The 17,882-nt window shown below is 32.7% G+C and overlaps 1 long non-coding RNA gene across 1 annotated transcript; it reads right to left on the bottom strand.

Annotated features, from left to right (window-relative positions):
• Window positions 1–889: 889 nt before the first annotated feature.
• Window positions 890–13,925, bottom strand: LOC121215952 (uncharacterized). Its single transcript, XR_005911937.1, has 3 exons — window positions 13,545–13,925; window positions 12,622–12,691; window positions 890–1,202 (listed from the first exon to the last, which is right to left on the bottom strand). It is a non-coding gene; the product is annotated as an uncharacterized lncRNA (long non-coding RNA).
• Between the last annotated feature and the right edge of the window lie 3,957 nt (window positions 13,926–17,882).

The following is a 17,882-nucleotide window of genomic DNA, read 5'->3' as shown; positions in this document are numbered from 1 at the left end:
AATTCTGCTCTTTATGTTTAATTTAAAAATTAAAGTTTAATTGATAATTTTATTTTGATAATAAAACTTTATTAAATTTGAATATATGATTTTTTTTATATTTTAGTTTTTAATTTAATAATTAAAGTTTAAAATATATATTCATACTTAAAGTGAAATAATTGTATGATTCATTGATTGTTAATTCTTAAATTGCACCAATAGAAAGATTAAATTTTTAGAATTAAAAGTAGAAGGAATAGTTTTTCTCCAAATTCTGAAGCGTATGCAACTATAATTTGAATCTCAGTGTTTTCCTTTTTTCAATGTAAACAAAAATATGAATCCAAACGGCATAATTAATAACTTATAATGTCCATATCGAGTCTTAAATGCAATTTTAGGGACATCAGGCTCCTTTACCTATAGTTGATAATAACCTGATCGGATGTTAAATCTTTGAAAACACATTAGCCCCGTCTGAATCTCAGTTGGACAATTTTTTTGTTTCAGTTTTGGACAATTTTTTGTTTCAGTTTGTTCTGTTCTTTTTTGGCTTGGCTGATCTATGAATTTTGCCAATCCCACTGAATGTATCATATATGCAATTTACAACATTATGCCACATTCAATGGTAAAGAACGTCTACAAATCATTATCCATTTTCCCTGTAAACGGGAAAGAATTATATGAAACAATAATATTATCCCTTTCCAATAGTTTAATGTCACATCAATATTTTAATCTTGAAATTTCAACATTTTCACCTTAAAAAAAATTCAAATCTAAATGAAAATCTTGAAATTCAGGATGAAATTATTGATGTAGCATTAAACTATTAAAAAGCGATTATATCACTATTTCATACAATCATTTTAAATCAATCCCATACACTTGTATTTATCACATATACACACATAATGTTCTCGGCATCTCAATTTCACAATTCAATTGCCATATGAAATACTAAACTATCACATATCACTCACAACACCAATTTTAGTAAAACAACTTCCATTTCTAAGATTCTATCATGATTTTAATAATTACTATTATACATTAGGTTCATAATGTTAAACATTCACTTAACTAAAACTTATGTACATGTAAAAATACCCAAATATATATAAGATAAAATAAGAGTGACTTGAATATTCACCTAAAGCAGTGCCGATGTATGTGACAACTTGTACTTTTATCTTCACCGCTCCAATCCACACGACCTATGCGTGGAAAGGAAAAATCCAATATTAAACTATTTAACAACATTCCAATATAAAGGTAAGAAAATAATTCATAAATCACATTATACAACTTTCAGATGAATATTTAACAAAAATTTAAGAAAACAAAATACTAAATAAACACATAATTCTCTTGAAATATTTCTAAATCATGGATATATAACAATAATAGATACAGTTCAAACTCACATCACATGAGATTGGATATAACAATGATTATTATAATAAATTTATGCTAGTGTGCTAGCAATGATTATTATAATAAACCATCCACCTACACACAATACTATACCCAATGAGGCTAACTACTACTAACTAGCCGCTATAGGCACACCATACTCAACCAAAACTATTCACAACGAGGTTAATTGATAGGTGAGTTTACCTATGATCAAACACTCCTTGCACAGTCTCTTTCTATCAAATGAATTCATTTTGTTTAATATTTGAAACCTCTCTACTTTCAAGAATACTTTTATATAACATATTTTCAAAATACCTCAAAAGAAATAATTCAATCAAATTTTCATTCGAAATCATTATGTAACATGTACACATACATATATAACTCAAAATAAATTCAAATAACCAATTCATATAAATTGATATTTTCAAAATCACCATTCTTCACAAAAATAATACAACAATATTTTAAAACTGAAATCTTTCAAGAATATATATTATCTTAACAGAAGGCATTCTTTTTACTAATTAATGATTCTTTCAAGTTCTAGTAAAATAAAAACAACTAGAATAATCAATAAAAATTAAGGAAATTAAAATCATTTCAGCACGTACAAAAATTAAGCTTATACTAGCTTCAATTCTTTTCTCCCTTAAAGAAACTAGAATGTAATATGGTTCAATGACCAAGGGTAACAATCTCATTTCATTTTCCTTCTGCACTGTTCACCACCTTTCTAAATTTATAATATCCTTAAATTAAAAGATAAATTTTGCCTTAACTCCTCCATCTTTTATTTTAATTTCAATATAATACATAGGTCATCTCCTTTAACCAAACTTTAAGCCCTTCAAATTTTGTTTAAATAATAAACTAGTCTATACCCAGATTTTCAACTCGTATTTTTCTTTAATTTAACAGTTTTTTCAATGTCTAATTTAATTCTTCTAATATTATACGGATACTATTGTTCATGAGATGCAAAATACTATTCATATTCTTAGGAAATTACTATTTATACCTCAAAATAGTATTAATATCGACACCAAAATTTTTGGAACGTTATAATTCTTTACTTCTTAAGAAATCTCGTTTTTAAAATTTACCTGAGTCGAATAGTTTTGGATATTGTTGTCTCATCACCTCTTCGTTTTCCCAAGTAGCTTCCTCAATATTATGATTTTTCCACAAAATTTTCAGAACAGGATTTATTTTGTTTCCCAGCTCATTGATTGCTCGAGCTAAAATTTTCACTGGTTCCTCATCGAATGTTAAATCAGATTGAATATCAATGGTCTTAGTTGTAATGACATGTAAGGGATTGGATCTGTATCTCCTCAACATCGATACAAGGAACAGATTATGGATTTTAGCCAAATCTGGTGGCAGAGCTAATCTATAGGCTACTAGACCAATACGCTTGATGACCTCGGAATTAACTTTCTTTTTTTGCCAAATCTCAAGACTTTTTTCTGTAGAGATACTTTGAGAAAGATTGTCTCCAACTTCACACTCAATATCTTTCCTCTTCAAATTTGCATACGACTTTTGTCTATTTGAAGCAGCTTTCAATTTATCATTGATCATCTTCACCTTTTCTCCTGTTTCTCTTATTAATTTCGATCCCACTAATTTATTTTCACTAAGTTCGGTCCAACAAAGAGGAGTTCCACACTTCTTTCCATAAAGTGCCTCATATGGTGTCATCTTAATACTTACTTGATAGTTGTTGTTGTATACGAATTCAACTAACGAAAGATATCTTTCCCAACTGCTTTCAAATTCTAACACAGCTTCTCAGCATATCTTCCAACACCAACATTTAATATATATGTTTAATTAGAATTTTCAAGATTAAAAAAGTTAAAAAAATTCACAAAAAATTACCTGAAAAACTCTTTTAGATTGTCCATTCATTTGAGGATCAAAAGTTGTATTGGAATTCAATCGAGTACCCAAGGTCTCATGTAATTTCTCCCACAACTTTAAAGTAAATCTTGGATCTCTATCAGAAATGATGGAGATAGGCGCACCATGAAGTCACATTATCTCATTAATGTACAACTCCGTGTACTTTTCTAACGAATAATCAGTTCTGACAGGCAAGAAATGGGCTGACCTTATCAATTCATCAACTATCACCCAAATAGCATCATTTTTCCTCGATGTAAGTGGTAAACCAACCACAAAGTCTATAGTAAGTCGATCCCACTTCCATTTGGATAATGCAATTGGTTGCAACAACCTCGATGGAACTTGTTGGCAAGTTAAGCATCTAGTCACAAAGTCAACTACGTCCTTCTTCATATCAGGCCACCAATAATGAACCTTCAAGTTATGATACATTTTGGTACTACGAAGATGCATAGCGCAAAAACTATGTGCTTCTTTAAGAATATATTTTTTCAACTCTTTATTTATAGGAACACATAACCTCCCTTTAAAATATAAGTACCTCGCTATTCAATTCAAAATTTTCCGCTTTTCCCTTTTAAATTTGTTTGCATAAAGTCACCAACTTCTTATCTTTTTCTTGTACCTCCTTCACTTGTTGAAGTAAAGTCGGTTTAACTCTCAATTCAGCTACTATAGCTCCATCATCAATTATTTTCAAATGTGCATTCAAAGCCAAAAAAAGATTCGATTAGCAATTACACATTTAATCGATTTACAACACTTAATTAGTAATTAAAACTTCAAGTATTACCTGATAAAGACTGTCTACTCAATGCATCAGCTATCACATTTGTTTTTCCGAAATGATAGTCAATAATACACTTGTAGTCCTTAAGCAACTCTATCTACCTCATTTATCTCGAATTAAGCTCTTTTTGAGTGAGCAAATATTTTAGATTCCTGTGATCGGTATAAATATAGCACATTTCACCATATAAATAATGTCTCCAAATTTTTAGTGCAAAGATTATTGTTGCCAACTCCAAGTCATGAGTTGGATAGTTCTTCTCGTGTGATTTTAATTACCTAGAGGCATAAGCAATTACCTTTCTTTATTACATCAAAACATACCCTAGTCCATTAAGTAATGCATCATTGTAGATCACAAAGCCTTTTCCTGATTCAGGTTGCGTCAAAATAGGTGCCTCAATAAAAATTGCCTTCAATTTTTCAGAACTCTCTTGACATTTGTCATTCCAGTCAAATTTAGCGTTCTTATGAAGTAATTTAATTAATGGGGAAGCTATAATCGAAAATCCTTTCACAAATTGTCGATAATAATTAGCCAATCCTAAAAACCTTCGAATTTCGGTTGTGTTCTTAGGTTGTTTCCAATCTAAAATAGCTTTAATTTTTTTTAGGATCAACTTGAATCCCTTCAACAGACACAATATGGCCCAGAAATACAATCTCACCCAACCAAAATTCACATTTGCTTAATTTGGCATATAATTATTTCTCCCTCAGAATTTGCAATACAAGTCTTAAATGTTTATCGTGATCTTCCTTGGTTTTGGAATACACAAGGATATCATCAATAAACACTACCATAAATTGATCTAAATATAGTTGGAAAATTCGATTCATCAAATCCATGAATACTATAAGGGCATTTGTGAGTCCAAACGACATAACCAGGAACTCATAATGTCTATATCGAGTCCTAAATGTAGTTTAGGGACATCAGACTCCTTTACTTGCAGTTGATAATAACCTGATCGAATGTCAAAATTTGAAAACACATTAGCCCCCTTTAATTAATCAAACAAATCATCAATTATCGGCAATGGATATTTATTCTTAACAGCGATCTTATTCAATTGTCGATAATCTACACATAGTCTCATTGTTCCATCTTTCTTCTTAACAAATAATACAGATGCTCCCCAAGGTGATATACTAGGGCGTATAAAACCCTTATCTAATAATTTCTATAGTTAGACCTCCAATTCTTTCAACTTGATAGGTGCCATACAATAAGGAGTACTAGAAACTGGTGCAGTGTCATACATTACTTCTATAGCAAATTCAACTTCCCTATTAGGCGGCAACCTTGATAATTCTTTAGGAAATACATCTAGATATTCTCTCATTGTAGGTATGCTCTCCAATTTAGGATTTACTAGTGTCAGTACATAAGTGAAATAAACTTCGCAACCCTTTTTCACCATTCTCATAGCTGTAGTAGCGGATATGACATTGGAGAGACAATTAGATCTCTTTCCAATGACGATTATCTCTCCATCAACAGAGTTTCTGAGTGTAATTCTCTTTAACTACAATCCACCATTGCTCAATGTCTAGGCAACCTATCCATCCCGAGTATTAAGTCGAATTCATGTAAAGAAAGTTCCATGAGATTTGCTGGAAATTCACAATCTTGTTCTTTTATGGGACAATTTCTATATACCTTATTAACCACCACACTTTGCCCTAACGGTTTTGTTACTAAGACATCAAACTTTGTTAATTCTACAGGTAACTCTCTCTTTTATAAGTGCAATACAAATGTAGGAATGAGTGAAACAGGGTCTACCAATGCATATATAGGAGAATAAAAAAAAAGAGAAAATACCAGTGATGATGTTAGACGTATCAGGTTCCTCTCGTGCGGTAATAGCATTACCACGAGCTGGTCCTCTTAAATCAAATATAGCTATAGTCCCTTTCGCAACTCTCTCACTACCCCCTGTATTACCATTGTTATCGAGCCCCTTACCTCTCTGTGCTATGGGAGTAGGCCTTTTAGAATTTACAGAGGTAGAATCTATTATCTCAAGATAATTTCTGAAGAAATGTTCTTTTCAGCCACATCTGAAGTAGACTCCTTGAACCTTGCAACATTCTCCCTGATGTCTCTTACCACACTGATCCCAATTTAACGACACTGAACTCTTTAAACCACTAATACTTGGTGCAAAAGTTGTCTGCTACCTAGGCCTAATGGTAGAACTAGTTTTTTTGCCTTTGTACTTGTTTTTTAGTATGGGTAGGGGTAGAATAACTCAAATCTTTAGAGCCTATAACTCTCTTAACAAATGGAAATTGTACGAAGCTAACTTGCCCTAAACCTCACTTTGTCTGTTTCTTACCTTTTTTTCTCTACTCTTCATTTATAACTTGCTCCACTTTTAGAGCTCTCTCAACAAGGGTGGAAAACTCTTGTATTTTAAAAGCTAGCAGGTGTAGTCTTATGCCATCTCTGAGGCCTCTCTCAAATCTATTACACATGTCTACCTCAGTAACTACGAGTTCTTTCGCATAACGACTAAGCCTAACAAATTCTTACTCATACTCTGCTACTATCATGTCATTTTGCTCTAAATACAAGAATTCCCTCTTCCTTTCTTCCAGAAACAACTCACTGATATACTTCTTTTGAAACTTTGCTAGAAAGAAGCCCCAAGTTAGCCGTGTAGGTCTACAACATGAGTCACAGTATTCCACCATTGATAAGCTTCCTCATTAAGTAAGAAAATCGCACATTCTAGCTTTTCTTTCAATTTTACAGCACAATTGTTGCAAAACTCTGTGTGTTCTCCAACCAATATTCAACAGTAAAAGGATCATCTCCTTTCTTCACTAAGAATTCTTGGGCTCCATATTTTCAAATATTCTCCAAAAGAGATCAATGGCTAATTGAAAATGTCTGACTCTGCGGATGGCTCCAATAAGCTTTTGGATCATTTTAGTCGTGGCTTGGAGAAATGCCTCATGTCCTGTCCCTCCTAGCTCAGTCGTTCCAGCAAGAACCTGAGGTAGCTACTGCTCAGGTTTTAGCTCATTTGCACATGTCAATGCATGACACTCAACCTCCTAATCCACTACTCCTCGAAATTCAATAGACATCTTTCAGTCTAAATTCAACAATTAAACACATCCAAATTAGAGTCGCATCACATTTTTATCACCTAGAATCATAATTTATGTTTTGATACCACTAAATGCAACACTCTATACGTGAATAATCAAGATCCAAGTAAAGGATGTCATATTCGATGCTAAAGAGCATCTACGACTATAATCCAAAATTAATCATGCACTATAATTTTTGTGAAGTTTTGCCAAAATTTCCCCTACAGTTACACTAAACCTCTTCCAAGAAAACTAATCCCAAACATTTATATTTATCACGTATACACAAATACTCCTCAATGTTCTTGGCATCTCAATTTCACTAACTCAATTACCATATGAAATACTAAATGTTGGAATTCCTAATATTAAGGATATAAAACTTACCTTATTACTAGGAGTTCTCTTGTAAATAGAAACTAATCTCAGTCACTGATTCTTAGGAAGTTACTATTTTTTAGGGATTGTTTTCCTTGTTTGTGTGAATTCCTCTCTTTATAGGTGTAAACTAATTAGCAGAATAATATAATCTTTTTCTCTAAGTTTCTTCATGGTATCAAGAGCTTTAGGATTCATTCGATCCTGCTCATTCGTCTCTAATCTCCCTTCCTAAAAATCCCTCCGGTTTAGTCCTCCTCCCATGGATAACGTCAATGAAACTCTGTCTGAAACTGAGACTTCACATATAACTCAGAATGTCAATCAGGGAATCACTCAAGGTGAACTTAATTCCTCCCTTATAATCACCAATCATCGGCTAAATGGGAAGAACTTCTTACAATGGTCTCAATCGGTTCTTATGGTGATTCGTGGTCTGGCAAATTAAGATACATCAATAGAGAAATTCCACGACCAACCACAGCAGACCCGACTTATGCCACTTGGGAACTCAACAACTCGATTGTAATGGCTTGGCTAATTAATTCGATGGAAGGCCATATAAGCCGCACCTATCTTTTTTTCAAAACTGCAAAAGACATGTGGGATGCAGTCAAAGAAAACTACTCGAATCTTGGAAACGCCTCCTAAGTATTTGAAATCAAGTTTAAGTTAAAGGATATCCGACAAGGGACACTCGAAGTAACTCACTACTACAACAATCTGAAAATTTTGTGGCAGGAACTGGATATGTACTATGAGGCAGATTGGAGTGAAGGATTGGAACACACCAAGTTTATGACTCACCTCAACAATGAACGTCTTTATGAGTTTCTAGCAGGACTGAATCGTAAGTTAGATGAGGTCCGTGGCCGAATTATGGGCAGATCACCTCTACCAACCATCGGTGAAGCATTTGCAGAAGTTAGAAGAGAAGAAAAGCATCCTCTTGTCATGATGGGAGACTCAAAGGAACCTAAACATGTGACAACTCTTGGCAACCGGTCTACTGAGACCTCTGCCCTCATCTCCAGAGGTCCACAGCCACAAAAATCACGTGCTGGAAATGATTCTGGATCAACCAGGCCATGGTGTAACCACTGCAACCGTGTTGGTCATACAAAGGAAAAGTGCTTCAAACTCCATGGCTATCCTGAAAAAAAACAGAAGGATAATAAAACTGCCCTGTTATCCTCCACTGCTGCAGATGATGTTCTTGATGTTCGCCTAACCAAAACCCAACTTGAGACTCTCCATAAGATACTGGGTACTTCCACTGCTCATGGATCTCTAGCCACCCAAGGTACTGCCCTCAATATTGCCTTTGAATCAAATAATAAATCCTCTTGGATACTCGATTCGGGTGCATCCGATCACATGACAGGTAACTCCACTTTGTTTCACACCTACACCCATTGTCATGACAAGTCGCGAATCCGCATAGCTGATGGTTCTTACTCACCTATGGCTGGAGTAGGAGAAGTACAAATAACAGAGAATTTTTCTCTCGATAAAGTCCTACATGTCCCAAACTTGTCCTGCAATTTACTTTCAATCAGTAAACTTACTAAGGATGAAAAACTTCTTGCTGAATTTTCTGCAATTGGATGTGTGATACAGGAACAGAAATCGGGGAGGATGATTGGCACTGCTAAAGTTGATGATGGACTATATGTTTGGAATAAAGACAGCACACAAGGAGGATTGGCTCTATCCACTTCAAAGAGGACACAATTATGTTATGGCACCGTAGGTTAGGGCATCCAAATTTTTTGTATTTGAAGAAACATCTTCCGTTGTTATTTCGAAATAAAAGTATTAATTCCTTGAAGTGTGAAATTTGCCAATTATCCAGACATACCCGTGTGCCATTCCCATTAAAACCATATATCCAGTCCCAACCATTTTCATTAATCCACAGTGACCTACGAGGAGCCAGCCGAGTGAAAAATATTACAGGGGCTAGGTGGTTTATAACATTCATTGATGATCACACTAGGGTATGTTGGGTCTATCTCCTCAAAGAAAAATCTGAAACACCCAAAGTATTCCAAAATTCACTCAATGGTTCGAACCCAGTTCAACTCTACCATACATACTCTCCACACTGACAATGGGAGGGAATACTTTAACTCTGTCCTAAGCCCATACCTTTCTGACCAAGGCATTATACACCAAAGCTCTTGTCCTGACACTCCTCAACAAAACGGGATCTTCGAGAGAAAAAATCGTCATCTCCTTACTGTAGCTCGAGCTATAATGTTCACTATGAATGTTCCAAAATACTTGTGGGGAGAGGCTGTCCTCACTGCCTGTTATCTCATAAACCAAATGCCATCAAAGGTCCTCAATTTCCAAACACCTCTAAATACCCTTCTAAAGTCCTTTCCTCTATTTCGTGTCCCTAATCTTCCAACCAAAATACTCGGTTGCAAAGTTTTTGTCCATAACAATCAACCAAATCAATCCAAACTTGATCCTCGAGCCCACACCTGCATCTTCATTGGATATTCCCCCACACAAAAAGGCTATAAGTGTTACTCACCAACCTTGCGCCGAATGTTTGTCTCTCGGGATGTTACCTTTTTTGAAAATGAACCATACTTTGCAGCATCTCATCTTCAGGGGGAGATTTTCAATGAAGATGAGACCCTTAATACTCTCCTCATTATACCTCATGATCCTACAACTACTATCACAAACAAGCCTAACAACCAAGGTGCTATGGTAATCCCAGATTTAGAGACTGTTTCCCCTGTGCAGCAATAAATTAGCCCGATCCTTCCAAATAACAATACCACCAACGAAGTACAGCCCCCTGATCAAGGAAAACATCAAAAACAGGTTCCCAAAATACAGGTTTACTCTCGAAGGAATCGATCTCCTGAAACTGATACAGCAGTGCCAATTGCATCCCCAACCGAGGACTGTTCTGAAGCAGAAGTCTCACCTCCGTCACCATCCATCTATCTTCCAATTGCAATTCAAAAGGGCAAAAGGAGCTGCACTCAACACCCTATTTCTCGGTTTGTATCCTATGGAAATTTATCTAAGTCTTACAAAGCTTTTGTGACTAATGTTGATTCTGTAAAAACTCCAAAAAATATAGAAGAGGCTATTGAATCAGCTGAGTGGAGACAAGCTGTGATGGAAGAAATGAAGGCCCTCAAAAATAATAAAACATGGGAAGTCTCGGATCTACCTAAGGGAAAAAAAAAACAGTAGGAAGCAAATGGATCTTCACTACGAAATTTAAACCCGATGGCTGTATTGACCGATACAAGGCTCGACTTGTGGCTAAGGGCTTCACTCAAACTTATAGTCTTGACTACGACGAGGCGTTTGCACCGTTTGCCAAGCTAAACACCATTCGAGTCATCGTATCTCTTGCTGCCAACCTTGATTGGCACTTGACTCAATTGGATGTAAAAAATGCTTTCCTCAACGGAGAATTAAGTGAGGAAGTGTACATGGATTTCCCACCCGGGTTTGAAAAAAGCAAGGGCCAAGTGTGTAAGTTGAAGAAATCCTTGTATGGGCTGAAACAATCTCCACGGGCGTGGTTCAGCCAATTTGCAAAAGCTATGACCAGCAGAAATTACACTCAAGGGCAGGCAGACCACACCATGTTCTACAAGCACTCGGAAAAGGGAAAATGCTGCATCCTCATCGTTTATGTGGAGGATATAATATTAACAGGAGATGACTCAAGCGAAATTGTGAGGTTGAAAGAATTCCTTGGTACAGAGTTCGAGCTTAAAGACTTGGGGAATCTTAAATACTTTCTTGGTATGGAGGTAGCAAGGTCCCAAACAGGTATTTCCATCTCCCAAAGGAAATATGTTCTTGATCTATTGTCAGAAGTTGGTTTGATGGGCTGCAAACCAGCCGAAACTCCTATAGAATTTAACCTTAAATTGGGAACTGATGAGGATGGAGAAGAAATCGACAGGGGGAGATATCAACGACTAGTAGGAAGACTCATCTACATATCTCACACCCGTCCAGACATAGCATTCAGTGTAAGTGTTATCAGTCAATACATGCATGCCCCGAGGGAGAAGCACTTAGAACTGCATATAGAATATTAAAGTATCTGAAAGGGACTCCTGGTAAAGGCCTGCATTTCAAGAAAACTGCCAACCAGAATGTGGAAGTCTACACTGATGCAGACTGGGCAGGTTCTGTTAACGATAGACGCTCTACAAGTGGCTATTGTAGTTATGTTTGGGGTAACCTCGTGACGTGGAGAAGCAAAAAACAGTCTGTTGTAGCACGCAGCAGTGCAGAGGCAGAGTATCGAGCACTATCTCATGGTAAATGCGAAGGAGTTTGGATACAAAGACTTATGGGGGAACTAAAAGTGCCTTACACCAGGCCTATGAAAATGTACTGTGACAACCAGGCAGCTGTCAGCATAGCACATAATCCTGTGCATCATGATCGCACCAAACATGTGGAAATAGATCGCCACTTTATAAAAGAAAAAATACACTCAGGAGAAGTGTGCATCACTTACCTACCTACTAGACAACAAGTTGCAGACATATTAACTAAAAGTTTGAACAGAAACATGTTTGAAGAAGTTATTGGCAAGCTGGGTTTGATAAACATCTACACTCCAGCTTGAAGGAGAGTGTTGGAATTCCTAAAATTAAGGACATAAAACTTACCTTATTACTAGGAGTTCTCTTGTAAATAGAAACTAATCTCAATCACTGATTCTTAGGAAGTTACTGTTTTTTAGGGATTATTTTCCTTGTTTGTGTGAATTCCTCTCTTTATAGGTGGAAACTAATTAGCAGAATAATATAATCTTTTTCTCTAAGTTTCTTCACTAAAATATTTCATATCATATCGAAGTCTAATAATACCAATTTTAGTTATAAAGCTTCTAAGATATTCTCATGATTTTATCAACTAATAATAACGTTATACATTCATTTAACGAACTAAAACTTATATACATGCCAAAACGCCCAAAATATATATACAAGATAAAATAAGAGTGACTTGAATATCCACCTGTGCCAATGTATGTGACTCCGACTTGCGCAAATACAGAAATATTATCTTCACTGCTCCTATCTACTACCTACACACGGAAAAAAAAATCGAAGGCGTTAAGTGTTTTTATGCTTAGTGGTGCTCAAATGATTTTAACTTAATTTATTAAACCATTTTACAACATCCAAATATAAAGGAAATATATATAAGAGAATAATTCATAAATCACATTATAAGACTGTCAAATTAATATAACAAAAATTTAAGAAAATAAAATACTAGATAAACCCAAACCCATAATTCTCTTGAAATATTTCTTAATCGTGAATATATATAACAATAACCGATTCAGCTCAAACTTATATAACATGTTTCTCATTCAAGAATTAAATTTCAAGAATTTATACAAATATCATTGTTCGATAGCCCTTAGTAAACTCCAGATACACGAGATGTAATATAAATTTCACCAACGTACACACGGCATTGTCCACAATGAGACTAATGGGCTGATGTCGCACACCATAATAAACCCTCCACCTACACACGACACTCTACACAATAGGGTTAACTGGTCGGTGTAGCAGACCATACTCAACCGGTACTATGCGCAACAGGACTAACTAACAAATTTATTCATTTGAATAGCAGGTACACGTTTATAATTCCAAATTTCACCAATCATTTGTGTAGCATATTTTCAAAATACCTCAAAATGCATTCAAATAATCAATTCATATAAATCAATGTTTTAAAAATTTCACCATTCTTCACAAAAATCATATAAAAATATTTTAAAACTTTCATCTTTCAAGATAGATATAATATATTATATTAACACAAATCATTCTTTTTATAAATTAAATATTTTTTTCATGTTCTAGTAAAATAATAATAATAATAATAAAATTCAAGGAAATTAAAATAATGTGAGCACATACCAAAATTAAGCTATACTAGCTTCAATTCCTTTTCTCCGCTTCTTTCTTTAAGCTTCCAACTTCTCTTTTCCTTTGCTCTCTTTTCTTTTCTCAACTTCTTTCTCTTCAAAATAGCCACCAAATCATGTAAACAATCTTGGTAAAAGAAGCTTTTGTCGGTGAATTTGTGTAGAGAGGTGAGAATTTGGTGGAATAATGGAAGGAAAAAAAATAGCAAAACAGATGGAGTGTTCTTTCTCCAAAAACCCATACGGCCAAAATGAAGAATGAAGACAACTTCTTTTTCTTTATTTTTCTTTTTCCTTTTAATTCCTTAAAAGATATTAATGGCTAGGATTGAATTGGAAAACATTAATCCAAGGGTTAGGATTAGTCCCAACCAAAAAATTATCTCCTAATATCATATCTTTTATTCATTCAATATTCAAATGACTATAGTGCCCTTAAAAAATATCTGCTTCTATGTTTTAAGCTTAAGGGTACAATAGTTCACCTTTTTCCCTACCGTTCACCACCTTTCTAAATTTATAATATCCTTGAATTAAAAAGTATTTTTTTCCCTTAAATTCTCTGTCTTTTACGTCAACTTCAATTTAGCCAAACTAGTCTATACCCGATTTTCAATTTGTGTTTTTCTATAATGTAATGATTCTTTTTCCTATGTCTAATTTAATTCTCCTAATTTCTACTGATAATATCTTTCACGAGATGCAAAATATTTTACATATTTTATTACGATTTTATCTATTAGAATATCCTTCAATCTGTTAGAGAACTGTTTATGGTGGGTTCTAGTTTATTTGCCTTGAATTAAGGTATCCTTTTGCTTCGATGTTGCTATTTTCTTTATTAAAAAAATATTGTACATATTATCGGAAAATTTATTATCGAATTTGGAATTTTTAAGACGTTAAGACTTTGTTTCCTTTTATCTCTGTTTTCATGAAAATAATGAGCTTCACTATCGTTGAATTAAAGATAGTGATGAAATCTGAGGGATCTTTTTTTAAATTACACCTTTTTAGTTGTTATAAATTAAGGGTTGACGTTGATAACTTGGTTAGATCCATTGGGCTTCTTTGAGATCCTAGTGTATTTAGCCCAGTGATGGGAACTCAGTTTTAGAGGTTTTCTGTTGCTGTTAGTATGAAGTATGAACTATATTTATTTGAATTTAGAGGTTTAGTTTTACCATAAATCTTGCTATTATCTTATTTAGAATGAAACAATCACTGCTCGAATGCTTAGATTTTCATGCTCTGCTGTTGCAAACGTTTGAGATTTTCATTTACGTTACTTCGATTCATGTGCGATTCAATTTTTCTTAAAATTTTCATGTATTTAGAAGATGAGTAGTGATTATCATATTTCAATTCGTACTTTGTGAATATTTTCTACTGATCTCCCTAATAAAATTCAACAGTAATGTTACTCACTATCTAATTTAATGCATGGTTTAATAAACTTCACCTACCCTAACAGATCGGATTGTTGGATTCGAAATTCAGTTACAGTGATCGAAATTACAAATAAAATCAGTTAGATTAACTTTGAACCCCACATTTCTTGCGAGTGAAGAACTTTCAAGGGGGATGACCAGACCAGACCAGACCAGACCATCCATCGCTAGCAAAGTTAAGACCGTGACTTTTGTGACTTTTGTGCCTTTTGACTTTTTCTTTTTTTGAGGGTTTCAATTTTTACCAAACTTTCAAGGTCAAGGGTCAACAGTCAAGCCTTCACATTATTGACAATAGGTACCACACAATTCATGGCTCCTATTGTATTTAATTTATGTTTTTATATTATATTTATATTTATTAAAATGATTAAGTGAATCTGAATTCGGTCATATTTAATTTTTTTTTTATTTTAAACCGTTGTCTCTTGATATATTGGCGTAACCACATCATGTCAATTTTATTTTTTACTTTCTTCAATTCTATTTTTTTGTATTAATATAGTATTTGTTTGATATTTAAAAAAATAGTTGTATTTTTTTGCATACCGCCTAACAGGTTAACTCCATCTAAGAACACAGTAAAAAACGTCCCATTTTATAATTAATCTAGATCTTATACTATTTTCTTATTATTTATTTTTATATTATTTTAATAAAAAAAATCCTAGATTCACCCATGTTTAAATAAATTGTTTTTGATATATTTGACCAAAAATAAAATAAAACTAACGTATTTATTAATAATTATTGTATTTTTATTAGTAAAAACATGAGGTGGGATACATGAGCTTCGATTTTTTTTGTTTTTTCACATTTGATTGGATTGAAGTGTGAGAAATGAATTTTATAATTCCTTATCCTTAGCACGTGGATACCTGACTCTGTCAACCGTTCGTTTTTTTTTTTATTACCAGATTTTTAAATTTTGTCCTTTTGCTCTCTTCTTTTTAAGAATTAATCTTTGTATGCATTTGATTTAAACTAAAATTTAATTCATAATTTATTAAAAATTAAATTTAAAATTTCATGTGTGTTTGGTAAATTATTAAAAATTTTCATTCCATTAAAAATGAAAGTTTTTAACATTTAATATTTTAAATGTGTTTGATAATTATTTTAACTTTTTACTTAATATAAAATTTTCAACAAAAAAAATGTTTGAATGAGATAAGCAGGTAGCTACTAAAGTTGTTCACGGGTTGGGCCACCCGACCAAGCCTAAAAGCTCACTCAAAAATTAGGACTTCAACAAAAATATAAGCCTAAAATATGGGCTTAGATAAAAAAATGAGGCCCGCTTTCTAAACGGGTCGGGCCTCTGGTAAGCTTTTTTTGCTCGAGCCCAGCTCAGCCCAGTTACCTTAACAAAGTATCGGTACCTTTCACAAAAGTATCTATACCCTGCTTACTATTGATACCGTTTTAAGGTTCGATGTTTTAAAAATTAATAAAAAATTACTTGAGTATTGATACCCTCACTAACGTACCAATACATTCTCTATTGTATCGATACTATAGGTTTTAATATGGGTTGAGCCTAGGCCCAAAATTTTGTTAGGGCCCGACCCTGTCAATGGACAACTCTAGTAGTTGATTTTATTTTATTAAAAATTAAAATAAATTATCAATTTAAAAAAATGAGATATCCAATTTACTATATTTATCTTTTTTCAAAAACTATCCAAAATAATATAAAATATTATATTAATAATATTAAAATTAAAAAATTAATAATCTTTAAAAGTCAGTATTTACTTTTATAAAACAACATAATTATATTCAAAACTTATATTTATTACTTTACCAAACAAATTTTTCATATAAATTCAACACTTATAAAATTTAGTAATAAAAAATCAATATTTAAATTTTTAATTTATCATACGCATCCTAAGATAATACTTATTTATATATAAACCTGGATGGTATTCTTATCAATTGGGGTTTAATTTTTAAGCAAAATTAGTAACATCTCCTTTTCTTATAATTATGATTTGATCTTCGGCTATTCTTAAGGAAGTTCAAATAAGACAAATATTTTAATCCAATATTGAGGTATGTCATCAATTTTAATATTTATATATCTCTACTGATATTAAATATTTTTTCAAGTTTAATGTCACGAGTTAATTGAGTAATAATTTAGTTGGGCAACGTCAAAATTACATTTACTTTGCAAAAATAAATTTTATTATTTTGAGAGTAGTTTTGTCATTTATACATTTTGTATATACAAATATAAATACAATCAACTCTCTCTATGATAGTCACCTGCTATAATAGCATTTCATTATAAAAGTCAAGTTTATAGAAGATCGATTTTTTATGTTTTATTTTAAACTTCTATAACAGCTTTTCGCTTATAACAGTAACATCCATAGTTATAAAGTACATTAGTTATTAAATTAGTTATCTATAATAGTATATGGTCTAAATTTTTAAGTAAAATAATAGTTGTTTCATATAAACAAATCTATTAATTATCATTTATTAAATCAAAATGATATTAATTAAAATATTATTTCAATAAAATGATTAAATTTCAGGTGAGGAAATATATTAATCATATTTTATTAACTCGAAATAATATTCAATAAGTGAAATGAAATATATCAATTCTAGAAACTATGAAGCTCCCTAATTAAATTTTTTACTACAAATTTAAAACATCATGAACTTATAAAATTGATTACTTGAATTTAGTAATTCATTATAAATTAATTAATTTAATTTAATAACTCATATTGATTAATTGAACTCATTAGCTTTATGAATTTTATAATTAATTACATGAAAGAATGTAAAATAAAATATATATAAAAGCAATAATACATGTACCTATTAGCTTACATGGATTATCTCTCTATAACAACATG

Source organism: Gossypium hirsutum, chromosome A02 (genome assembly GCF_007990345.1).
Source record: "Gossypium hirsutum isolate 1008001.06 chromosome A02, Gossypium_hirsutum_v2.1, whole genome shotgun sequence".
NCBI lineage: Eukaryota > Viridiplantae > Streptophyta > Magnoliopsida > Malvales > Malvaceae > Gossypium > Gossypium hirsutum.
Note: the sequence above shows the minus strand (reverse complement) of the source record. Positions and strands in the feature narration are given on the sequence as shown.